The sequence below is a fragment of the Macaca nemestrina genome, chromosome 17, assembly GCF_043159975.1.
Source record: "Macaca nemestrina isolate mMacNem1 chromosome 17, mMacNem.hap1, whole genome shotgun sequence".
Taxonomy (NCBI): Eukaryota; Metazoa; Chordata; class Mammalia; order Primates; family Cercopithecidae; genus Macaca; species Macaca nemestrina.
This window is the reverse complement of record NC_092141.1, coordinates 45,510,393-45,520,731: the sequence shown is the minus strand read 5'-3', so window position 1 is coordinate 45,520,731 and position 10,339 is coordinate 45,510,393. Positions and strand designations below refer to the sequence as shown.

The 10,339-nt window shown below is 57.6% G+C and overlaps 1 pseudogene; it reads right to left on the bottom strand.

Moving 5' to 3' along the window:
* Positions 1 to 412: 412 nt before the first annotated feature.
* LOC139359580 (TBC1 domain family member 3B-like) lies at positions 413 to 9,957 on the bottom strand (annotated as a pseudogene).
* Positions 9,958 to 10,339: the final 382 nt, after the last annotated feature.

The following is a 10,339-nucleotide window of genomic DNA, read 5'->3' as shown; positions in this document are numbered from 1 at the left end:
AATTACTAATTTTTTTTAAGAGGGGAAGTCTCACCCGGTCACCCAGGCTGTAGTGCAGTGGTGCAGTCATAGCTCACTGTGTTCTGGAACTCATGGGCTCCAGCAGTTCTGCCTCAGCCTCCTGACTAGGTGGGACTATAGGCACATGCCACCATGACTGGCTAATTTCTTTGACTTTTCTCTAGAGACAGGGTCCACCTGTGTTTTCCAGGCTGGTCCCAGACTTCTAGACTCAAGTGAACCTGAACGTCCTGCCTCCACCTCTCAAATTGCTGGGATTACAGGTGTGAGCCATCACACCCAGTCTAAATTTCTTATGTGCCATGGTACTGCAAAACGTCATTATTAGGGGCAGCTGGATGGAAGGTATAGGAGGCCACTGTAGTGCCTTTTCAATCTTTTATAGCTAAAATAATTTCAACAGAAAACATTTATTTTAAAACATGAAGGGGTTAACCGTCTATGAGTTGAAAATACAAAGGCAGGCACACGGTGTTGTGGGAATTCAGAAAGCTGGTCACACGGCTGGGGGTGCTGGGAGGGGCTGGGCATGGTTGGCTTTGTGATCTGGGGGCTGGTGTGTCCCATCTGTGAAGGTCTTTCGAGCTGCACACTTTCTTAATAAATTTTCATAAGTTTAACAAAAAATAAAATGAGGCCGTGAAGTTTGCTTGGGTTGTTAAGCCTCAGGAAGTTATCCAGCCATGAGCCCTGCCCTAGATGCTTCTAGAAGCCTGGAGGGAACTGAGAATTTTCCAAGTAGAGGCGGCAGAGGCAAGGCCCTGAGGTGGGAGCGCGCTGCTGCTCGTCCCTAGCTGCGACGGGGGTGTCCTGGTTGGAATCAGTGCTGGGTGCAGTGCAGGGCTGGAAGTCCATGTCCACACTGTGGCTCAGTGCAGTGAAAATCAATCTCACCCCCTCCGCAGGGTGTTCCGCCTGCCAGCAGGTGGCCAGCTGGTCCTCCTGGGGTACGGTGCCATTCTAGAAATTGGGTGCAAGTCTCTTGTCCGCAGATGGGGTGCCCTGTTGTAGTGGTTTACCTCCTTGCCTCCCTCAGTCCTGATGGGCCTGGGCAGGGCCTGGTGTCAGGGTCCCCGTGGGCTTCTCGAGCTGGCCCTGTCCCACAGTCCCGGGGCTGTCCAGGACACATTCAGAAGGGACACGCACCCAACAGCTCTGTTCGAAATCATAATGGGGGAACCAAGGGCCCCCTACATCCAGGTCCGTTGGGAGCCGGGGCATCGAGTTCCACTCCAGGAATCTCCAGGAACCCTGAGATCTTTCCTGAGCCGGGGCTGGGCTGGGCACACCCCAAGTGCCCACAGGGTAGGTGTCTTCCCGGACAGCCCCACCAGGACAGGATGTGGAATAACGAGGTGCCCATGGTGGGGAAACTAGCCAAATGGGCCGCTGGAACCGGGCTGGTGGGCCTGGAGGGGCCTGTCTGTCCCCCTTGCAGAGGATCATCCTGCCATGTGAAGCCAGCACAGGCCTGGGTGTTGAGGACCCTTGCTTGGGTTTGGCTGAAAGGAAAACAGACATGGTCAGCGTCTCTAATGAGCCCATGCAGGCCTTTCCCGGCTGGGCCCCACCTGCCTGGGTCTCTGGAGTCCTCGGGGTCTCTGTGGGGCCCCCGGGGCCTGACACTGAGGACACGCCTGTAGCCTGCTGATCCCAGAGGGAGAGGTGTGTGCCACCTGGCATGGGGAAGCTGTCAGGGCATGACAGGTAGCTCCTAGGACTGCCCCCAGGGTTCGGACTGGCTGGGGGATTCCTACCACACACCCTCGTCCCAGGGCTGTTGGACCAGGGATACAGCCCCCAGTGAGAACTCAGGTGGGAGGGAACTTGGATGCCACACAGCCCCTTGTCACCTCACATGGGGACCCATCTCCACAGTGGGTGACGGGACCTGGAGGTGGGTCACCCTCTGCCTTCCTGGGCTGCCCAGTCCATGCCAGGACTGACCGTTCCCACATCTGCCTGAATTCTGGGCTCTGGCTCTCGCCTGGGGTGCAGCCTGTGCCCTCTCCCTGAATGCTCTGGGGTCAGGGACACCCGATTCCCTTGTCTCCCTGGCTCAAGGCTGGTTGTCCTGGCAACCTTGGAGGAGCGTGCAGGAGTGAGGGGCCTCTGCTGCTGTCTGAGGCTGTGGGTGCTTGCAGGGAGGCCTGGGGTTATCCACAAATGGGTCTGGCTTCTTTAGTGCCCTTGACAGCCTTGTGATGGGGAGACAGAGACACTGTGGAATGTGGGAGGGGGCTTGTTGGAGGGTCTTGCCCACATCCTCCTCCTGTCGGCACAACACATCCAGTACACACGCACTGAGCGCCTGCCCTGAGGACCGGTGGGCCTCCTGTACTTTCTTAGAGTCCAGGAGGAAGAGGAGGAAGAAAAGGTGAAGAGGAAGGCCCAGGTAGTAGGGTTGTGGGTCTCGGGGACTCTCCCATTATTAACTGCCCCAGAGGGTGACATGGGAGGGGACATGGCACTGGAGCCCACCTGGGGGTGACAGGTCCCCTTGCTTCCTTGTTAGTTTCTTCATAGAGGCCCTAAGATGCTTGAGCACAGAGTCATCATCCAACTCCCAGGTATGGAAGAACTGGTTCCGAAACCGTGTCCACAGGCCACACCTGGATGTCTTCATGAGGCGCTCTAGGGACAGGGTGGACATCAGGCCAGGAGAGTTCCCTGGGAGGGGGCACAGCTGATACCCCATGGCCACTTCAGTCTCCCACTAGGCGATGCGGGAATCTTTTGTGGCCACCCCAGGGGTTCAGATGTGCACAGGAGACTGTGGCCGGGGGAAGTGGGTAGGGAAGTGCTCACAACACTCCTGACTTTCATCTGGGTCATGTGGGGGACGGGCTCGGTGTCACTGGGCCCTGCCCAGCCCACCCAGACCTCCCTCTGGGCCAGAACAGAGGATCATGGGGACAGTGTGAGGAAGTTGCCCTTGGGTAAGTCGGGGCCTTGACTCCAGGGCTCCCCAGGCCCCACTGGGCACATGTAGACTTACTCCTCTGAACTTTAAAGGCAATGCTTGTCATCGGCATCAACACCTGTTCTCCTTCCAGCAAATACACGTCCCATAGGCGCAGGATGAGCCCAAGAGAGATCTGTGGGGATAGCAGGTGTGGGAGACTGTAGCCCTTCCAGGCTGGGGCTGGTGGCTCGAACTGAGCCCACTGGGGCTTCTGTCCCCAGAGTCAGTGATCTTCTCCATGAGGGTTTCCTGAGTCCTCCAGGGCGCTGGGTCAGACAAGGTCTTGCAGCTCCTCATGGGGGGCACTCATTGCAGTGGGGGTGTGGCTCCTGGAGAGAGGGACTTGCCCAGGGCTTGAGGCTTCCCTGATCCCTCCCAAATCAGGTCTTGGCCCAGTCTGCCTGTAAGGCTGGTCCTGAGCGCCAGTCATTGCCCTGGGATGACCCCTCTTGGGCAGAGGGTTTTGCTTGGGTGTCCTGTGAGGGCCCCCCTGTGGGCGGAGCCTCCTGTGGGCTGTGGGTGAGCCAGAGCCCCGGACTGGGGAAGCAGGGCACTGCAGGGCAAGGAGGGTCCCTGAGCCAGGGTCTCCCTGTGCCTTCTTACCCCGTCATTCAACATCTGGAGAAGCCAGCCTAATGAGGAACTCTGCATGAAAAGACCTTCCTTGTCCTGACGGGAGGAACAGAGGTGCTCAGGGCCCCCTGGGCTGCCCTAAAAACCTCCCTCTTCCAGGGCCTCTGCAGACCCTTCCCTTAGTGCAGAACAATGGGCCATGTCCAGGGCTCCCCACAACACCGTCCCCTTCCCACACTCCCGGTGCACACACTGCCCTTTGCCCTGCTCTGCTGGAACTGGGCCCCCATCCCTGTGCCTCTGTCCTATAGACCAACTCCCGGCCCATGGAGAACCCGACATCCCAGGTCAGCCAGTGGCTGGGACTCAGCCAGTCACCAGCGCCACGGGATGCAGGGCCTCTGGAGAAGAGCCCAAGCTTGCTCACCAGACGCCATAAACTCACCAGACGCCACATGGTCTTGGGTTGTGACGCGGGGACCACATGCTCCTGATGGTCTTGGAGCCCCTGGACTGTCCCGCCATTTGGGCTGTGGAATCCTGAGAAACCCCCAGTCCATCATGAAATCAGACCCTTTCCCCAAGATGTGGAGCCATCAGCTGGAAGAGCTGGGCAGCTGGAGAGGCCCCCAAACCGCAAGGCCTTTCACCCTCCCATCTGGTGACCTCACCATGCAGCCTTTACCCTGGGGAGGTGGGTCAGGAACATCCCCTGGAGTCTGGCTGCAGGTTTCCCTAGAGGCCTCCTGGACCAGGGTGCAAAAAGGGCAAGCTTGACTTAAGGCCACCACATGGCGGCCAGAACAGGGTGGGTGCTGGGCTTCCTGGTCGTCTCCTGGAAGTGGGGTCGGGCCAGGGGACACGGGATGGGGAGATGCTGCCATCTGGGCTTGGTCGGCCCATTTGTGGGCACCAAGGGCAGCACGAGCCTGGGCAGCTGGAGGGCAGGAGGACTCTGGGGGTGGAGAGTCAGCTACACAGAATCAGAGCCAGAGGGCGTGGCAGCAGGACACAGAGGGTGGCCACGGGGAGGATGAGATGCCCTCCGCTGATGGGGATGAAAGGCATCTGACTTGGGCTTTGGGGGTCAGCCACGGACTCCTGTGGGACCCTCAGCAAAGACACCCTGAAGACTCCCAAGGAGCTGGCTACACAAGGAAGGTGTCTTGGCTGAAAGCTGAGATCACCTGGCCAGGGTGGCCGTCCCTGGGTCTGGCTGTATGAGGTCCCATGGGCAGCTGTCCACCTACCTTGCAGGGAGTGCCTCTCACTGGCCAGCAGCTGCACCAGTGCCCAGAATGCATCCTCCTCAGGCAGATAAAGGAGAAACAAGGCCGCGATGGGGCTCAGGTCCCTGCAGTAGCCCACCTCCTGCAAGAGCCAGAGTCACTGTGAAAGGACATCACCTGGGAGGACTGAGGTCTCTTGGGAGGACTCATGTCATTGGAGAGGGTAGAGGTGACTGGGGAGGCTTCCTCTGAAGAAGAGGCTTCCTCAGGGTGCAAATTCATTTCATGACAAGAGCCAAGTCCATCAGGCACTTCGGCACTTTGTCCAAAATGTCTCCTGATGGCACCGTCCTGCGTGTGACCCTGCCAAGCTCCTGGGCTTTGGGGCAGCCCCAGGAGGAGGGCATCATTTCTTGTTCTTTGAAGTGGTGGTCAGACCCAGGTGACACCAGGAGTCCAGGCCCCGACTCCTTTGTGTCTCAGCTTGACTCCTTGAGACCATCCCCTTGCTTGGAGGTTTATGCCAGCAGTGATCTGGAGTTCTACCTCCTATATCCTGGTGGCTCACAAATACTAACTTTAAAAGAAGCGAGAGCACCCCACCAGACACCCACTCCTGTGAACAGGGAAATACTGCCTGGAAACATCACTGCTGGGAATACTCACCGGGTTATACTCCAAATATGCCAGGAGGATGTAGAATAGTTCCCGCTGCCTAGGAAACAGAGAAAGGTGGCTTTTGTTTGTTTTGTGCAGATGCCGTTAGTTTCAGTTTGTCTACAAAGCCTAACAACAAATCCCATTTCAGGTTCAGATGATTCACCAGATAAGCAGTGAGCTCTTCAGGGTCTTTGACTTTGAGGAATGTTTCAGGAAAATCCACATCTGTGACATGCAGATAGCCAGTTGTACAGTGACTTGTCTGATCCTTTTCACTCTGAATAATTTTTTTTTTTTTCAATTTGCACACACGCCAGCTCAGTCTTTGGATGTACAGTTCCTCCGTGGTTCTAAACCAATGGGCAGTATCCTGGCTACTGCTCCAGCCCCTCCTGAAGCAACTCCTTCATCTTCCAAGTCTCCAGGGTGGCCCCTATGCACCCGGCCTCTCCCTGATCCCTCAGCCCCCGGCCACCCAGACTGCTTGTCAGTCCCTATGGTTTGGCCTTTTCCAGAATGGCCCAGGAATGGGAATCCTACGTGATAGCTTATTGGGTCTGGCTTCTTTCCCTCAGCAAAATGCATCTAGGATCCACCCACGTTCGTGCGGGCATCACTGGCTCCTTCCCTTTTCTCACTGAGTCTTCCGTTTGGAGAGAGAACCAGCCTTGCTCTCCCCATTCCCATGTTGAAGACTGTCCCCGAAGGCTCCTTGTGTGAGTGACGAGGAATCAAGCAGTGGACGTGGCATGCAGGTTTCATGTGGACATCAGTTTTCAAATCAGTGGGTTCAATATTTGTGATACTTTGGGGACACGTGGTTCAAGTCCATTGAGCTTTGTGAGTCGCTGCCAAACTGGCTGCCAAAGTGGCTGTGCCATGTCATGTTCCCAGCAGACCAGGATGACAGTTTCCAGGACCCCTAGTTGCCCCAGCATTTGGTGCTGTCAGTGTTGCCTGGAGAGGCTCATGGGCCCTCCATCCTGCCACCCTCCCGTGGGTCCTACCATGGGTCCCCGTGGGTCAGGGAGAGCACCTTTCACCATTGTGCATGATTTTGTTTGCTGACTTCTGTCTCCACAGGGTCCTCCTCATTTCTGGCCCCACATGCTCCAGTCTGGCCCAGGGCTTGGAACCAGGTGCTCAGTTCATGGTGCCAGCTGCTCCCTGGGTCAGGGGAGGTCTTGGCAGCTCTGTCATCCCTCCTAGGTGACCCTGGCCTCTTCTCCGGGGAAGCCCCCATCCCTTTCGTTCACTCCATGTCTGCTGAGACCCTGTGGTTCCCATAGGCTTACTTGGCTCCGTAGCGATCCCTGAAGAAGATGTGAGTCCTTAATGTCCTGCTCACGTCCACATCGATCTGGTGGATGTGTTTAGATGACCTCTTGCCCTTCTCCTTCATGACCTGTAGGGCAGGGCCAACAGGAGGAAGCAGCCTCAGAACAGATGGAAGACTCCCTGCCCCAAATGGCAGTTGGCCCACAGTCAGCACTCCGGAAGGAAGGGAAGCAGGAAGGTTTCCTTGTGCACAAAGCTGCTTTTTGGCTTGTTACTGAAGCTGGAGAGGGTCACCAGAGCCGAGTTTGTCTGTGGTGACTATGTCACCGTCCGTGCCCAGGATGTGCATCTGACCATCCCACCCACCCCCCAGGCTGGGCTTAATGCTCCCTCCAGCTGGAGACCTGGGCTCCTGACACGGCCTGTCCTGTTTGTTGTGCTCTGGCTGAGCGTACCTTGTATGTTCTGGGGTTTTTCCACTTGACTTCCTGTATGTTCAGCAGGACCGACCACACTTGGCCCCTGAAGTTCATGGGAATGCCCTTATATACTCGATCTATCAGCTGTGGGCACAAAACAACCTGGTGTCACAGGCCACGGGGCGACCCCAGTGAGGAGCAGAGCCCGAGGATTCTGGAAATGGTTGGTTTTGGCCCCATGATTCCTCATTAGAAGTGACATTAAGCTGGGACACAGTCTCCCTTCCCAGGATTGAAAGAGTGGATGGGCACTCAGAGTCGGGACTCTGATCTGAACCTTTTCCTTCCTTTAGGTCACCAGGGCATCCCTAGCCTTGAGCTCTGGGTGTTTCCAGTCCTAGATTCAGATTCCCTCCCAGCAAGGTGACGCTTGCATAAATAGGCAGGCAAACCACCGACCAGGCCCGCAGTCCTCTGGGTGAGGACAGTGTGCCACCCGCCCTCTGAGAGGCTGATGGCGCCAGGCCATAGCCAGGGGTGCCTGTCCCCTGTCTCTGCAGAAAGTGGTTCTGGGGGCCTCTCCCTCCACACATTACCTTTTTACTGTTCTTATATGTCTCCCATTGTCGCAGCATTTCCATCCACTTGCTCTTTTGTGTTATCTCCCGCCGCATTTGCTGTCAAATGAGGAATGTTGGAGTTAGGGAAGCTGCCAGGCTTCCCAGAGCCGCCCGTGGATGCTGGGTCTTGGGCTCTGGAGCCCTGGTGGACCCAGCTGGAGGGAGTCAGGGAAGGGCAGACCCTAAGGGCTGAGAGCCTTTGAGCAAATGAGCACCAGTGGGCTGGCTTTGGGACCCCAGGACGTGCCATCCTCAGGCCACAGACACAGCAGTCTTAGGTCAGGTCCCAGCCTCTAGGTGGGGTCCTGACACAGGCAGGCAGCCATCCCCAAGCCACAACTGTGGTTCTCACTTTGGAATCTTATCAAGCTGCCAAAGTTATAGCAACCTGGGGTCAGGTCCAGCAGGGAGTGCTGCCCCTCCCAGGGACATCGTGTTGTCCTCACCTGCCACCGCCCAGGCCAGCTGCCTCCTCTGCCTCAACAACCACCCGCCCAGTCCCCACATCCCTGGTCCAGCCCCCTCCCCATGCATCAGGCTCTTACCTTAGCCTCCCGAGCAGTGGCAGGAGGCAGCTCTGTCTCACTGTAAGAAAACCCAGGCAGAACTGACGACCTGCACAGGGCCTGGAGCTGCCCTAGACTGGGAGCCATCCCCCAGAAAGGACAGGCTCTGTCCCTATCTAGCTCAGGGCTCAGTCCAGGAAAAGACACAGGGAAGGGAGGACAAAGGGCTTCCTGTGGGGTTGACTCCCAGGAGGAGCAGGTGCTAGGAGAAGAAGGAGTGCGGGTCCAGCCTGGCCAGAGTAACTGGGGCCCCTGGCGTGGGGGGCGGTCAGGCCGCACAATGGGGCTGCTTGTCCTGGACTGGAGGTGGTGCTTTCTGCTGGAGCTGAGCAAGGTCAGGCCTGAGACGGGATGGGGGCCGCCCAGGGTGGGCGACAGGGCCCTCACAGGAGTCCCTCAGGGAGTGACCACATCACCCCACCAGGGTCAAGGGAGCCTGCCCTGAGACCTGCCCGGTGTACTCCTGGTGTACCAGGGGCCCATCCCACTTGACAGCCCCAAGGCCCTTGCAGGTTCTGACTCCCAGCTTCCACCTGCCTCTCCCTGCACCTGACCCACACACCCTGCGTTTCAGAAGTGGCACAGCTCATCAGCTCCCTCCCACCCTACCTCCCCCGGCATCCTCTGTGTCTCCATCCTATGATCCCTAAGGGATGGACTCCTGGCTGGGCTCCTCTTACGTGGCCCCAGCTCCTTTCCCAGCACCAGACCCAGGGTCTGTAGCCACAAGCCCGGCTGCCTCCCTGGCCCCACGGTGAGATGCCCATAACAGGTCCCTGCCCATCTTCTCCTCCATTCTCCTAGGGCCACCGATCCCATTGTTCTCATGCCGTTCCCCCTTCTCCATGGGGACAGTGAGGGCTGTAGCTCTAGGGAAATGAGGGAGGACAGGGGCCGGTGGGCCCTCAGAGACCTGCTGGACAACAGCCCTGAGGCTAGGCCAGGCGTCCCCTCACCCTGTAGCCAGAACCCTTGGATTTCACTGGGGTTGTTTCCAAGTAGACATGGCCAGACCCTCAGGTTGCCCTGCTCCTCTTGTGGTGACTTGGGGACAGAACTGCTGAGAGTCCAGGGGCCTGACCTAGCCCAGTCTCCATTCCCACCCGTTCCCTAGATGGGCCCCACACCTCTGGCCTAACAGCAACCTGGGGCTGGACCTGCAGGGGAGCCAGAGAGGAGTTCTGACCCTGGAAAGCAGGTTGGCCTGACCCGGCGAGAGAGTCCTGCCTCGGAAAGGCCTTTCTAAAAGCAAACCCATCCCTGAGCTGAGACAGGTGCTTCAGGGGTGAGGGGAGCACAGAGGACTCACTGCACAATCCCAAAGCGATCAATGTTGTTGTAGATTCCAACAGGCTCAGGCCTCATGTCGTCTGGCAGCCCAGCTCGGTGTCCCTGTAACCCAGAGGGAGGCTTGGTGAGGGGTCCAAGGCAAAGGGTGCAAGGGCCTGGGGGTAGTAGCCACTTGTGCCCACTCTGTGCTCCTAGGGAGCCCAGGACCCTTTGACCAGGGCGCACTGGAAGAGGCCTCCCTCCAAGGAGCAGACCGACCTGTACCTTCTCATAGTTCATGATGATATTCTCTCACTCCTGTGCCCGCAAACTATCTGCATCCTCTATGATTATCATCCTGTGAGACAAAATCATCTAAAAGTTACCTTGTACTTGAGAGTTTCGGAGAACACCCGAACCGTTCTCGCCAGGCTCCCAGATGCTGGCTGGCCATGTAACCCCGATTCCATCACCTTCCCCAGGTAAAAAGGTGCCAGACCTAGTGTCCCACACCTGCATAAGTGTCTGGAGTCTCCAGTCCCAAGCAGGGTGGGCATCATCCCAAGGACTTGAGGACAGTGGGACCTGGACAGAGAATCCCGTCATCCCCAATTGCCATGAAATGGGGACACACCTGTCCCAGCAGGTTGAATAGTGTCCACCTGCCAAGGGTGAAAGGCCCATGATGGGCTATTCCAGGGATGTGGAGGGAGAATGAGGTCAGCGACCAGAGGTCGCT